The sequence below is a fragment of the Mercurialis annua genome, linkage group LG8 (assembly GCF_937616625.2).
Source record: "Mercurialis annua linkage group LG8, ddMerAnnu1.2, whole genome shotgun sequence".
Lineage (NCBI taxonomy): Eukaryota > Viridiplantae > Streptophyta > Magnoliopsida > Malpighiales > Euphorbiaceae > Mercurialis > Mercurialis annua.
The window spans coordinates 38,833,617-38,850,414 of NC_065577.1; positions in this window are offsets into that span (position 1 = coordinate 38,833,617).

Below are 16,798 nucleotides of genomic sequence, written 5' to 3' on the forward strand. Positions count from 1 at the left end.
AGTTGACAAATGAAAAAAATAATCTGATGAATATAATAATACAATTAAATGATGTGATCGTGGATTTACAAAGTACAATGGATGAGTTCATGTATTTTACCAAAACAGGGAGATTTTAATAATTTACATTTTATAAAAATATAAAGTTTAACTATTTAAAAAAAAAAATTATGGAAACATTCATCTTTGGTATCCTTTCCTTCATTTACTAATATTGTTTCCATTTTCTGTTTCATTCTATGGCAAATTTAAAAATCCCGCAATGCCAAAAATTTTCAGGAGCTAATTAATTTCTCAGAAATTCAGACAAGTTCAGTGGTTATTTCTGCCCAAGCGGAATATGAATTATTACAAAAATCATTAGCTCCTTTACATACATAGGTGTCTCATATACCACTTCAATCAGGTCCATCTTCAGCAAATATTCCATTTGGTACTGTTTAAACTTTGATGCAGCTACATCAACAAAAAAACATTTTGGAGTGATTGCTGTTCTACCTAGAGATCATACATGTTTTATTCTTGAGCGGTTTGATGCTTTTTCTCGTCGTATTTGAGATCCAGGAATATAAGAATTTCTGGTATTACGTGAGGCTTTAAATTGGACCGTTTCTAAAGGTTGGACAAAATTAATTCTTGAAGGGGATGCTCTCCAGGTAACTTAGTCGATTACTACTCATACTATATTACTTAACTCGACTTGGGGTATCTGTCATAATATTTGGCATCTACTATCTACACTTCAAGATTTTCAAGTCCGATACATTTCTCGTCGATTCAACAAAGAGGCACATCAACATGCTCAAACTGTCAAGGCTACTATGAACTTTTTTCATTAAGGTTTTTAATTCTTTAATATTGCTGATGTTGTCTTCTATATGACTCTGATTTTACGGTTTGGTAATATATATCTTTTCTGGCAAAACAAAAGTTTGATTGCATGCTTGTGACATGTCTGTTCTTTTTCTTTGAAATCTGTATCTACATGCAACATCGAATCGTTATTTTATTTATTTTAATACCATTTGATATATCTTTTAGTATTAATTCTTAATTTCCTCAAATATTTAAAATAACACTCATATAAATTATCAGAATATCTTTTTACTAATAACAAAAAGAGAGAATTAGGGAAATACCTAAATAAGAAAAAAATTAGCAATTACCTACCATAATATTTGGACTTGATTTACCTACCTACCTGTGTCAGCCAATTAGTTTTATACTCTGCTCTATTTGTTTTTATATCTAAAAATTACTTCACTTGTTTACAGTGTTTTCTTCTTTTTCTTCTTCTTCTTCTTCTTCAGTTTATTTTTTAAAAAAATAACAGATCAACAAATCAAGTCTAATTTTCAGCTCATGACATTTTAGAAAATTAATTTATGTGTTTTATTACTATTTTTAAAACTTTATTGCTAGTTTCAAATATATTTTCCGATCCGTTCGAATTTTTAATTCGTAATCAAATCGCTTCAAATTTCACTTGGAATTCAAATCCAACGATCATAACTTTCTCCAAAAAATAAAGAAAACTGATAATTTTTTATTTATTTGCTCTATTAAAAACGGTTTCAAATGCAGTTTCAAATGTAGTTTCAAACAGTTTCATACAATTTTTAAAAGACATATTTATTATCATTTAAAAAAAATTATACAATGGTTTCAAACAGTTTACAAGCGTATCAAACAGTTTTCAAAAGAATAGCTTCAAACAGTTTACAATGGTTTCAAACAGTTTATAAAGGTTGCAAACAGTTTCATAAAACACAATTTGCAACATTTATCTAAATACAGTTTCAAACAATTTAAAAATATTTCAAACAATTTATAAAGGTTTCAAACAGTTTAGAACGGTTTCTAAAAACACTTTAAGACAGTCTCAAAAATAACAGTTTCAAACCGTTTACAAAAGTTTCAAACAGTGTAAAACAGTTTCTAAAAAACACTTTCAAACAGTCTAAAAATAACAGTTTCAACAAAACAGTTTCAAACCGTTTACAAAGGTTTCAAACAGTATAAAACAGTTTCAAAAAAACAGTTTCCAACAATTTCTAAAATTAATTTAAAAACGTTTGAAAACTATGTCAAAACATCATTAATGAAGAAAAAACGATTTTTTTTCAGAAAAAAATACCAAAATCCGATACTACAATTAAAACAACATAGAAAGAAGAAGAAGAAGATTATGAAAAAAAAAGATCAATGATGGCGATGGCGATGACGGAAAACTTCGTTATTTCTTGAGACGAATTAGGTCGAATTTTTCATAATGAATTCTTCTTTATCTTGAATTTTTGTATAGAATTTGTTAAGAAATTCCATTAAAATGAAAAAAAACGTAAAAAAAAACAGTTGCAGAGAAAAGAAAGAGGAAGAAGAGAAGAAAGAGAAAAGGAAAAAAAAAGGAGAAGAGAAGAAAGAGAAAAGGAAAAAAGAGAAAAAGAATAAAGAGAAAAGTGCACATGTGTCTTACATGAGTAGAGTAAAAATGCTAATAAATTAAAATTTTAATTGGGATAGAGATAGAAACATTATAAAAAGAAAGTAAAAATATAAATTTTCAAAATTGAGGTATTTAAAATAAATAAATATAAAAATAGAGTGTTTTGTGCAAATTCCTCTAACAAAAATAACTCTAACCTCCCAATCAATGAATTTTGACGCATTGTCTCATGAATATGTTAGTGTGATAAATAATCAAATAGAATAATATTTGTAATGGTTCAAATATCATGCATTACATAGACAACCTGTGATTCTGTGAAACAATATTTCCAAATCATAAAACAACTAAAAAAAATTCAAATATTATGAGTTTTTATTTTTCAAATGAAATATGCTGAAAATTCAAAATTTTGAGAAAAAGAAATTAAAATTGAAAATAATATATGAAATTATCATATAGTAATAATTTATATTTAAATTAACATATAGTGATGATTTATATTTGGGTTAATTGCATATAAAATCATAACCTTTACACCAAGTTTTAAAAATAACATTACTTTTAAAACGTGTCAATTATAGACACCACCTTTCATTTTTTTCAATTTCATCATGGGTACATTTTTTGGTGAAATTTTGCTGACTTGGACAGCCGATGGGTCTGCCACGTGTCATGCCACGTCAGCAAAAATGCCACTAAAAATCGCCGATGTTATTTTTGAAAAAAAATGAAAGGTGGTGTCTATAATTGACACGATTCAAAGGTTATGTTATTTTTGAAACTTGGCGCAAAGATCATGATTTTATATGTAATTAACCCTTTATATTTAAATACTCATATTCTTTTTTTTTGGAGAGAGAGTATTCTTTTATTTTAAAATATCATCTTTGGTATATCAATTAGTTGTATTAAAATTTACAGAAAAAAATATTCACTACTACTACTACTATTTCCATTGCGTGCTGTCTTAAATGCTATTAAAATTTGTGTTCCATTAATTTTCAAAGTTGTTTTCTTGATTGCTATTGATCCAATAAATTAAAAGAAAAAATTATATTACAAATTTCACTTTATTCAGAGAACACAAAAACTCTTGCTATGTTTAATTTCGTAGTTAGATGATAGTTCACTAACAAAAATAATATAAAATGTAAGTTAATTTCATTCACCATTAATTTGTTTTGAGGAATCAATAATATTTAATTCACTATATCAAAATATATAGTATTATATTTTCCTTTACTAGTTCTTGATGTAAGTTATATAACTACTCAACATATTTGGTGCAGTATTATTGCTATTCAACAATAGTGTGGCAGACTCACAAATTTTATATAAGATAGGTAAGATTGTACTGAAAATTTATAAGATGGATAATATAAAAAAATTTAGGTGATTAGTGCTATAAATTTTAAAAAAAATGTCACCATATGACTCAATTCCTGAAAATTTTATGTTAGTGACTCAAGATTTTTTTTTTGCAACAATATCCTTTTTTTAAAAAGTCATTTGCATATATACCTGGATATAATTTTAGTTTCAATTTACCCTTACTGCACATTAAGTTTAGTACTCCAATCTAAATCCAACGACCCACATCTAATATCAGTTATTTCAATTTCTTCAAAATGACCCATTCTTTTCACTTACACTCGCTCCGACGACCGCCGAAGACGGATCCAACAACCGGCAACAGCCACAAGTGGTGTCATCTCCCTTCAATTAGAAATTAGAGTTTAAGGATTATGGAAGGCTATCCAGCCGGAGGTGCTGGTATGATAGGTGATGATTTTTGGTTCCATCATGGTGATTTCTGATTCGCTTGAAAGTGACCGGCGGTGGTTCTTTCATTGATTATCTAATAAGAATTTGATGTTCCCGATATGATAATAGATTGCAATTGATTTTAATTTTTGTTTATGATTTGTTAATGTTGTTGATTTTTAATTGAATTGAAATTTTTATTTATTGGTAGTGAATATCGGTGGCCGGAGTTTGGCATCAGAATCTTTTTTTATATGATGGTAGATGCTATTACAGCCGCAATGGCGATGATCAGAAAATATTCCAGTAAATTGTTGCAGAGACAAGATGGCTGAGTTTTGGTGGTGAGGTGTGTGAGGTCGACGCTGAAATTTGCATAAAGTTACATAAATTGGTTGGATATTTGAAATTAAAGGTCGATGGTACTCCGTTGAAAAAAGAAGCCTGTGTGAAGGAGAGTTGTATTTTTAAACTGACTAATAATGATGTGAAACAAGAATGAAAGTATTAGAAATTGAGGGATTTTATACACTAATTTGACTAAGAAGCATCGATTTTTGTAGGGATAGACGTGCTAATCATGTGGATTTCATGTTTATGATTGATAATTGCTACCGTGTTATTGTCTTACTATGTACTCTTTCGTCTTTACAATCTTATATGACATTTTATATAGAAAGAATTTGAGATATAGTCTATTAAAAGAATTGAATAACTGTTTTTAAGTGAAATGTAATTAACAGTCTATAAAACTGAAAATCAACCTGATGTGAACCAGATGTGAACTTATATCAACTGAACTAGTCTAATTCAATTTTTAATAAAATTTATCTTGCTGCTCTTTACAATTTTATCTGATATTTTATATAAGATAATTTTAATATGTAGTGTAATATAGTAATTAAAAATCTTTTTTAACTGAAGTATATTTGACAGACTATAAAACCAAAAAATAAACCTGATGTGAACATGATGTGAACCTATATTAACTGAACTACTTTAATTCAATTTTTAATCAAATTTGTCTTGCTGCTTTTTACAATCTTAAATGACATTTTATATAAAAGGAATTTTAATGTTTAGTGTAATATACTAATTGAATATCTCTTTAAAGTGAAATTTATCTGACAAACTATAAAACAAAAAATCAACCTGATGTGAACCTGATATGAACCTATATCAACTGTACTACTTTAATTTAATTTTTAATCAAATTTGTCTTACTGTTTTTTATAATATTAAATGATATTTTACATAGAGAGGATCTTAATATTTAGTGTAATATAGTAATTGGATATCTCTTTTAACTGAAATATATTTAACAGACTATAAAACCGAAAATCAACCTAATGTGAACCTATATCAACTGCACTATTTTAATTCAATTTTTAATCAAATTGGTCTTAACACTCTTTACAACCTTAAATGAAATTTTATATAGAGAAAATTTTGATACTTAGTGTAATATACTAATTGAATATCCTTTTTTAAGTGAAATGTATTTGATAGTCCATAAAACCGAAAATCAACCTGAAGGGAACCTGATATGAACTTATATCAATCGAACTATCTTAATTCAATTTAGTGACTCTTGTTAATTCCACTAAGACATCAATTTCAAAATATAGATAGAGCAGTTGATACATTTCTTACAATTTCAACTTCCATCTATAAATGATACAATTTCGACAATGCTAAATATTAGTTGAATTTTATATTATCTGGACAAGGATCTATCTCATTGATTGATTTCTCTTCTTGTTGCTTCTATTCAGGTTTGCAATGTTTAGAGAAACCTCCAGATCCTCTTAAAGAGTCACTCCTTTCTCATTGCTTTGGAACACCAGGTCTCCATCTTTTGTCTGAACACCATAGAGTAACTCAACCATCGGGTCTCCGTCTTTAGTCTCGCTGCAAATTTTAGATTTCATCTGAAAATTGATAAAATTAAGAATAAAATTATTGTAAACAACTAACTTATTAATAGGTTTATAATCAGCTGAAACAACAAAATTAAGATCGATTGCTCCTATTCTTCTTCACTTACGCAAAAAGCTTCTCTTCAATGGACATTCATCATACCTTCGCGAACTGCTATGAGGTCGAGCAAACCGAATTGTTGTATCCCTAACATCTGTTAGAACAAACTTTCGTCCAACTGAATAAATAACACTATACTGACCTTCTTTTGACACTACAAATTTGATGCATATGATTGAGAGTTGCTCATGTCCTCAAATGAATCAAATCAACATTGATTATGTACCTCTTAAGAGAAAAGATCCATATTGCCCAACAACATGGCTTTACCAGAAAGAAGAGATTTTTCCATGGCAACAACAGAGCTAAATTACAACAATTCATATGCATTTTGAAAGAAGAAAATATTAGGTTCTTCGAAAAAATTGACATTCAGAGGAAATACTACAACAATTCACTTAGAATATGGATTTATTGGAATTCAGATTTATTGTATTAATTTTAAATCAATCTAAGAAATTGATGATCTGAAATCTTTATAACTTTAAATTAACTTGATTTTTAAAAATTATTTGTAAATCTACATGATCTAAAATCAGTTAGAGTTTTTACTCATTAAAAGCTATCTAAATCTGAAAATAAACATTAAAATGTGTAGAACTTCAAATCAAGCTTATTTTGGATATCAATTTTTACTAATTTCAGAATTTTGATCCTTTTGAAATTAAATTGAAAATCAACAAATGTATAATCAGCTCATAAATTATATTGTATAATATTGATTTTCTACATGTTTCTGTTTGATCAATTATAATAGCTAATTGTATATAACTTACATGTTCTTGAGTGATTGATTATCTCTATTGTAATGATTATGTTGCAGGTGAAGGACGGAAAAGCTCACTGTCAATGGCGGAAATGCTCAGGTGAAGGAAGGAAAAGCTTCATCAATGACGACAATATCAGTAGGTTGAAGATAAGAGAATTATGTGATAGTTGGTTTGAAAAGAAATTGTTGTTTGTTTTTTCACGTGTTTCTTCTATAAGGATATTATTGTCCAACTTTCTATATTATTCAGTCCATTTTTGTTTATGAGGGATTCTTGAAAAATTTCCTTTTTTTTGGGAGATTTTTGCTAATATCAAAATGCTGAGATAAAAATATAACACTATGCTATTTTTAGGAGATTTATGTAGATTACCCTAAATTTTAAGGTCGAAAGACTATACTGCTAACGTATATATTCATATTTTTTCAGAGTTTTAAAAAATAAGATAGTCAACTGCCCACCATAAACTCTTTTTAGATCCGCACTGATAATAGTATACAATCGGCACCATTCAAATTTTTCCATAATATTTAGTGGGAAACATTAACAGAGCCCGAATTTCAAATTTAACATAATTAATGCATATAAACTTCCAAGAACAGCAAATAAAAGAGCATGCAAACAACAAAGTTCTTGCCAAAAAGTTACATAACATGTCCAAATATCTGAGGCCTTGATCTCCATATTTTCTTGGTCAACCAGCTCAATAACACAAAAATCTCTAAGTGTATGTGCATACACATTGAACTTCACATGCCAACATTTATTGTTAATTACCTCTGCTACACCTGAAAATGGTAACTTTGAACGTAATTATATATAGAGACCTTGATCAGTTCAAACGCACAAACATCGCCGATTTTTAGTTCATGATTCTTGGCGAATACCATCCAACCCGAACAGATTCTTGCAACTGCGCCTGCTGAACCATTCGTATAGTTCTGCCTCAAATACCTAATAGACCAACGTTTTCCATTCCAATCATTTAAGATTGCATCACCATGCCTGTGCTATAAGCTGTTATGTCATTCCTAACAGATGAATAGCTATAAGCTCCCGAGTGCAGGTATACTCGTTAGGTCGCACGACCTATATACTAGTAATAAATTGTGATTATATTTTTTAATAATAGAGAATCCCGCAAAGAGGTCCAACATGTCATGTGCAAGTGGGAGATGTTGGTATTTGGGCCGGATTGCCCATGACGGATTGACCCGAATCCAACTAATTATATGGGTATGCATGGAAAGGGTGTAATATCTTTAATATAAGGTTGTAACTTCATGAAAAGTGGTAATTTAATGAAAAGTTACACTTGCTCATAGCACCCTTTCATTGCTTATATATTATGTATTGGAAATATATAATAAAATTAATAAATTATAACTCAATTTTCTATTAAATATACACAATTAATTGATACATTAGAAAGTGAAATATAGGTATTTTCTATTGTGAAAATACTTGAGACTTAATGTATAATATCAATTAAATTTGTGCAATCGATAAAAGGTATGTTTAGAATGATTCTATTTAATTTTCACATATTTCAACAAGTGGCTAAGGCCTGAGAATGAGAAAAACGATACTATGACTGAAAGAGATAGCCGTTTAAGATATGTAAAAACTGTTCAAACCGCTGCTACTTACTTCCGAAACAAAAGCCCATCTCTAATTGTTACTAATCAGGTGCATTATTATAAACCATCTCTATAAGTTAGCCTGAAAACAACTTTTTGGTGTAGCGATTGAGTTGATATTTTTTTTATTTTAATACCATTTGATATATCTTTTATTATTTTTTAATTTCCTCCAATATTTAAAATAACACTCATATAACTTATCAGAATATATTTTTACTAGTAACAAAAATAACTCTAACCTCCCAATCCATGAATTTTGACGCATTTCTTCATGAATATGTTATGATATACTTACTACACTAATAGTGTGATAAATAATCAAATAGAATAATATTCGTAATGGTTCAAATATCATGCATATGTATATATAGACAACCTGTGAAACAATATTTCCAAATGATAAAACAACTAAAAAAAAAATCAAATATTATGACCTTTTATTTTTCAAATGAAATATGCTGTAAATTCAAAATTTTGAGGACAAAAGATTAAAATTGAAAATAATATATGAAATTATCATATAGTGAGATTTTATATTTAAATTAACATATATATAGTGATAATTTATATTTAAACCCTCATATTCTTTTTTTTTGAGAGAGAGTATTCTTTTATTTTTAAATATCATTTATGGTATATCAATTAGTTAATTGATTAAAATTTACAGAAAAAAATATACTATACACTACTACTACTATTTCCATTGCTGTCTTAAATGCTATTAACACTTGTATTCCATTAACTCCCAAAATTGTTTTCTTGAACGCTATTGATCCAATAAATTAAAAGAAAAAAATTATATTACAAATTTCGCTTTATTCAGAGAACACAAAATCTCTTGCTATGTTTAATTTCGTAGTTAGATGATACTAGTTCGCTAATAAAAATAAGGGTAGTGCTAAATAGCCCGAAATTTTCTGGACACAAAATGGCCACAAATAAATTTTAATTGCAATTCAGTCCTCATGTTTAACCTCTACTTAAATATGCACGGAGTTTTATGTTTTAACTTTTAAGTGTGCTAATTAATACTCTAGTCATGGCACCCAATAAAGACGAATCAATGCAAAATGTTCACAAACGGAAAATACCATTATCAATTATGTTTGATTATACTAATAAGTAATCTCTGTTTTATTCATTAAAAATATTTCATAATATAGAGACCAACTGAAATAAAAACATATATTAATATACATAATCTGAAAAATATCATACATTAAATATATTGTATCTTCATTTTATACAGCACTTAACTTTGTTTTATTTAGTTTACATATTATAAATAATTATGAAAAAGAGAAATTATCTGTGAAACCTTCAAAAAAGCAACATATTTTACCAAAATTATAAATAAAATAATTAAAATAAATTTTTTAAATTTAGTAGAGGATTTAAATTTATAATTTTGAGGAAGACATATATTAAATTTTAACATATTATACCAATAAGTTGTAGATCAAATGGTATAAACGTTGGACAGTAAACTATCAAGGTCGCGAATTCAATTTTTTCACAAGCGCTCTTTCCTCCCTCAATTATTAAAAAAAACATATTATAAAAAATGAAATCTCAAATAATTCAAAAGAAATAAATAATAATTTTATATCATCATTGTTAATAAGTGGAATACAACATATATATATATATATATATATATATATATATATATATATATATATATATATATATATATATATATATATATATATATATATATAAGATTAATGGAGTAATAATTAAGTCAATAGGTCTATACAAATTAGAAATATAAACAAATCGAGTCGGGTTCAAATTAAAACAAATTTGAACTCAAGCTCTCAAGTTTCAATGTGTTGTACAAACTTAATGTCAAACTCGAATGATATATGAGTTGCTCGAGTTCGACTAGAGTTCAATAAAACAACCAATAATAAAAAAATATCACAGACGATGCAATGTAAATTTTTTCATTATACAATATCTATTTAAATCAATTAAAGTGAAATACATTTGAATAAAAAATAAAAAGTTAATATAAAAAAATATTTTGTAATATTTGTAAGTGACTCATTTAGCCTCATGAGCATCACGAATCTATTAAATCCTCAGGCTCGAACTGGAATTTTTGAGTTGATCTTAAAAAAATTCCAATAGACCAACTTGTTTACACATCTAATATAAAGTACGAAAGAGTTTGAAATTGAAGTCTATATATAATTTTTTTATAATTATTATAATCCATAAATGATAAATAAAATAGGATCACATATTGTATTAATAAAAAAATAAATTACGTTTATGCGTACACTAAAGACTACTAAAAAACTCCGTTTTAGCGACGGATGTTATTTCCGTCGCTAATTTCTATCTACCGACGGATTTGGCGACAGATGCTTAATTCTGTCGCCAAATTGTCAAAATAGAATGGCGGGAACTTCCCCTCCATTTTCCCAGACGAATTTAGGAACGGATCATAGATTCTGTCGCTAAATTGTTTAACTTTGGCGACGGATCCTATGATCCGTCGCTAAATTGGTTAATTTCTATATAAAAAAATCAATTCTATTTAAAGAGATATTTGAACAAAATCTATTTAGATATTTTGAAAAATAGTTTGTATTTTTTTTATAACTAGTTTAATTTTTATATAAAAAAATACTTATTTGTTAAGAAAAAAATTATTTTTTCTTATAGTACACTATGCCTAACGATTTATTTTTTGAAAGTTTCTTTTTAAATTTGTCCATCTATGTTCATAAAATTAAAAATTTAAATCCGACCAATCAATTACTCTTTCTAATTTTGAGTTATCCGTTTAGTCAAAATTATACATATTAAGAAAGTGTTCTTTATATTAAATTGTAAGCGTTAATACTAATTTAATTATATCAATTAATAAATACTTAGTAAATTGAGTTAAAAAGTCATTTATTAAAAAGATATCTAAATGGCTTAATTGCTCCAAAAATCACCAACATTTGCGTGTATTCGGTATTTAACACAAAATTTTAATTTTGGCATATAAATACACGAAATATCAATTTTTTGCATATATAACACGAGCTTCATTTTTGACATAAAACGGCACCGTTTTTGACCCAAAACGGCACCATTTTTCACCTAAAACGGAAACTTGGTCATATAAGCTAAAAAGTTATAGTTCGTGTATTTATATTTCAAGATTAAAAGTTCGTGTTAAATACCAAAAATACGTGAAAGTTGGTAATTGTTTGTGCATTTAAGCCTATCTAAATTGACAAGTAATTATACTCAAATACACTTGATTGAATGGAAAATAATAGAAAAAACAACTTATTGTTTAAAATTTTAATTTTTACTATAGACCGGTTTAAAATAATTAAATTCATGAATCGGTTAACAATGGTTATTATATAGTTAAAAAAAGCTTATATTTTGATTCGTGTCATTATATATTTATGTCTAGATTTCCAACCATATAATTTTTTTCATAAAATATCATTTAACTAATTATTTTAATATTAATATTTTATTCCAACATATATAAATTTAATTTTATTTGTCATCATCTTTTAAAAAAAATATTAAAAGGAAAAAGCCACATTATATATGGATATATCCAATGATATACTAATAAAAAAGTATTGGTTATATATATATATATATATATATATATATATATATATATATATATATTAAATGAGTTTCACGACATGTTAAAAGAAATAAATTCAAGTGACACTTAGTTGCATCATCATATGCTCTTTAATAGCCTATTAATTATCAAAGAGAACATAAAATAATAGGCTATAAACCTCTTTCGGTTTATCAAAGAGAACATAATATAATAGCCTATTAATTAACATTCGTGTTGTTTTTTGCAGAGATGCCCTTGGTTATACTTTTAATTACATTAACCTCTTTCGGGCCATTTTGTGTCCACATACTTTCGGGCCAAATAGATTTTCCCTAAAAATAATATAAAATGTAAGTTAATTTCCTTCACCATTTTTTTTAGGAATCAGTAATATTTAATTCACTATATATAGTTTTCTTTACTAGTTGTTGATGTAAGTTATATAACTATTCAAGATATAATTATAAAAAAAAAATAACTATTCAAGATATTAATTTGGTGCATTAATATATTATTGCTAATCCACAATAATATACAATTGACACCATTCAAGTTTTTCCATAAATATTTAGCGGGGGAAACATTAAACAGGGCTAGAATTTCAAATTTAACCTAATACATATAAACTTCCAAGAACAGCAAATAAAAGAGCTTGCAAACAACAAAGTTCTTGCCAAAAAGTTACATAACATGCATACACATTGAACTTCACAGGCAACATTTATTGTTAATTATCTTTACTACGCCTGAAAATGGTAACTTTGAACGTAATTATAGAGGCCTTGATCAGTTCAAACGCACAAACATCGCCGATTTTTAGTTCATGATTCTTGGCGAATACCATCCAACCCGAACAGATTCTTGCAACTGCGCCTGCTGAACCATTCGTATAGTTCTGCCTCAAATACCTAATAGACCAACTTTTTCCATTCCAATCATTTAAGATTGCATCACCATGCCTGTGCTTCAAATACCTCATAGCAAAGCTTGCTGGAATAGTCTGTGCATATCAATAACATATAAGATATGATAGAAATTAATTATTCAATCGCAAATAATTAATTATATATGAGTTAGAATATATGTAAGAGTCCGCGTTAATATATAATGGATATGATAAAAATTAAAAAGATTATAATTGTATTCGAGTAGTGATCTGAGACATTGAGAACACATAGAAACATATAATTCATGCTTACCAGTCTGCATACGGCTCCTGATACATATGATGGTTGCATTGCAACCATGAAATAAGGATTTTTCGATGTGAAATTGGCTTTCACTTTAGCACACGCTCTACGTTTCGCCTTAAAACTTAATTGTTGTTCACTCGCAACAAATCCTTCTGAATCCGATTTTTGTTCTTGCTTCCCTGCAAAATCAGTTTAACCTTGAGCTAAATTTGGTTATTCAAGGAAATACTATGATAACTTGAAATTTCATGTAGTTTTATTTAGACTCATCACCTTTCATTTTTCGGCATGGCAAGGTTTCAGATTCTTCTTCAAGATTGACAAATTGGATGAATGGATAGTCAATTTCAGTAGCAGATTTATCAAATATCAGGACATTGAAATAAGAATTAATCTTCCGATGGAACTCAAAAACTAACAAGTGCCCGTGTGCTAACCCGTAGCGATTCGCAAATTTTTGCCAACCGTTTTGCAGCCAAATCTCATCGTCACATTTGTTCAACTCTATTTTCCAAGATTCATCATTGCAGACCTTAAGGAGTACATGACTTGACAAATGATTCCCATACAATCTTACAAATTTCTTTGGAATACCCTAAAAAAATATTAAATGGAGAAATTAAATTATTTTTGCTCATATTAAAATAAAATAACCAGCAGAGTGTTGAAAAAGGGCAAGCTCTACTTACAAGTTTTCCGTCACGAATGTTCCGATCAAGTATTATCTTGAAGAAACGAGGTGTGTTTGCCATTGCTGAAAGCTCTTCAATGGAGTTAAAAAAATTTATTGATCAATAATATAATTTGCATGGCCATACATATATGGAGGATCTGGGTAGTTAATTTGATTGAGATTGTTCATATCAATAATCATTACACTTACTGATGGATTATTTATTGATAATTATCATTGACTATACATATTCAATAGCGTGAAAGAGAAGACAGGTTTACCCTAAGAAAATAAGAAGTGCATTTATCATTAAAATTGTTAGCAGTTGATGAAATCTTATGAGATTTTTGTTAAACATATTGCTTAGGAGAATAAATATAAATGAATTTATAAGTGTAAAGGTTCACCCACCTATTAACTAGTTCTAGTTATTAGGTCTTGGTTGAAACTAAACTCTCTAATAAGCATTTGAATGGATTATCACATTTTCACCAATTTATAATTAATTACTCCCCCAATATTTTTAATAATTTTTCTATATATGCATCTCTTGTTACCTGTTGATGAAATCTTTTTCTATCAGTTAAGTTGTTTTTTTAATAAAAATAAACCGAATAATCAACTAAACCTATTAATCAAAAAAAAAAAAACTAAACCTTCTCGCCAGTTTTTCATCTCCTCTTCTTTCGTACAAGAATCATTAATTTTTAGGCAAAAAGCTCACTTTAACCCCTGAGATCAAACCGAAAGAATTAATAAGACCCTAAGGTCGAAGGTAGCTCACTTTAGACCCTGAAGTTGTCCAAAATGGTTCACATCCCACCGAAAAATTTGACACCGTTAGTTTCCTGTCAAGTGATGACGTGGCACGTATGAAAAAAGTTCAAAAATATCCTTAACGTTTAAAATACTTACCAATTTTTTATTTATAACTTTTTTAACCATTTTCACTTTCTTCTTAATTTAGATATCAATAATTAAATAATATTTAAAATTAAAATATTTATTAAAGCAATCGAAACTCAATTAGACACTTCGAAACCTAATTAAACAAATCAAAATCCAATTAAACAAATCAAAATTCAATTAAACCAATCAAAATTCAATTTAAAACTGATTAAATCAACTAAAATTAAAATTTTATAAAACCCACCGAATATTTTTCGAATCTATTTCAAAAAAAAAATCACCGCCTTATACCGACCGCCGGATATTTTTTTCGGCGGTCTTCTCCGGTTCTCCCATGAGAGAACAGCCGGCTGTTCCCCCATGAAAGAACATGAACTGTTCTTCCCAGTTGGGAAGAACAGCCACTGTTCTTCCCATGGGAAGAACAATAGGATGGAGATGACCGCCGGAAATAAATTCCGGCGGTCGGTGGAAGAGGAGATTAAAAAATATTATTTTTTTATTTTAATTTTTATTTGATTTTTGGTTGGAATTTTTTTTGCCGAAGATTACAGAGGTGCTGGTGTGTAGTAGCAGGGAGGTGAATTAGATTTAAATTGAATTTTGATTGTTTTGATTGAATTTCGAAACGTTTAATTAAGTTTCGACATGTTTGATTGAGTTTCGATTGTTTAAAGAAATATTTTAATTTTAAAAATTATTTTAATTAGATATATTTAAATGAAAAGGAGGTTGAAAATGGTTAAAAAAATCTTAAATATCGATTTGGTAAATTTTTTAAACATTAAGGATGTTTTTGAATTTTTTCCTAAAGGCCACGTCATCATTTAGACGGAAGAAACTAACGGTGGTGCGATGTGAACTATTTTGGACAACTTCAGGGGCTAAAGTGAGCCACCTTCGACCTTAGGGTCTTATTAATTCTTTCGGTCTGACCTCAGGGGCTAAAATGAGCTTTTTGCCTAATTTTTATTGAGACGTAGTGGTTTGCTGTTGACTGTTGTAGTCCATCTCATTAAATATTTATTGGCCAACCTCATTCTCATGTCCCTTTACTCTTTGCTTTTTCTTTAATAAGTCATTTACTTCAATTTGACGTTTACGAATCTCTTAACTTCAATTTCGTTGTTATTTTACCTCTAGACGGATGGAATATGGAGAGTGTCGCTACTATCCGAACCGCTAAAAAATTTATATTCAATAATTTTCAAAAAATTAAATAACTTTTCTAAATATAAAATAATTTTTTAACTTTTTTTAAATTAAAAATTTTAAACGCGTTCGTCTTCCATGGAGGAAGACGACTGAGGAAGACGAACTGTTCACTAAACCCCCTGATGTTTGTGACGGAACTCGCTAAACCCCTTTTGGACGAAAATACCCATGACGCCGTCATTTTTGGTCAACTAACATTTTTTTTGAAAAAAAGAAATTGGCGGCGCCACATCAGCTGCCACGTCACCAAACTACCATAAAAAATTAAAACACTCAAAATACACCCAAACGTGGCGCCGTCAGATTTTCCATTTTTCATAAGAATGACAGTTGACTGAAAAAGACGGCGCCATGAGTATTTTTGTCATATTTGGGGTTTAGGGGGTTTAGGTGGCGCCGCCACAAAGATCAGGGGGTTTACTGATCGTTTTTTTATTAGGGGGTTTGTCGTAAGATACCCCTAAAGTCAGGGGCCATGAGTGATTATTAGCCTAACTTAATATAAATTTAATATAAACTCAATGTACATTATCTAAGTCAATAC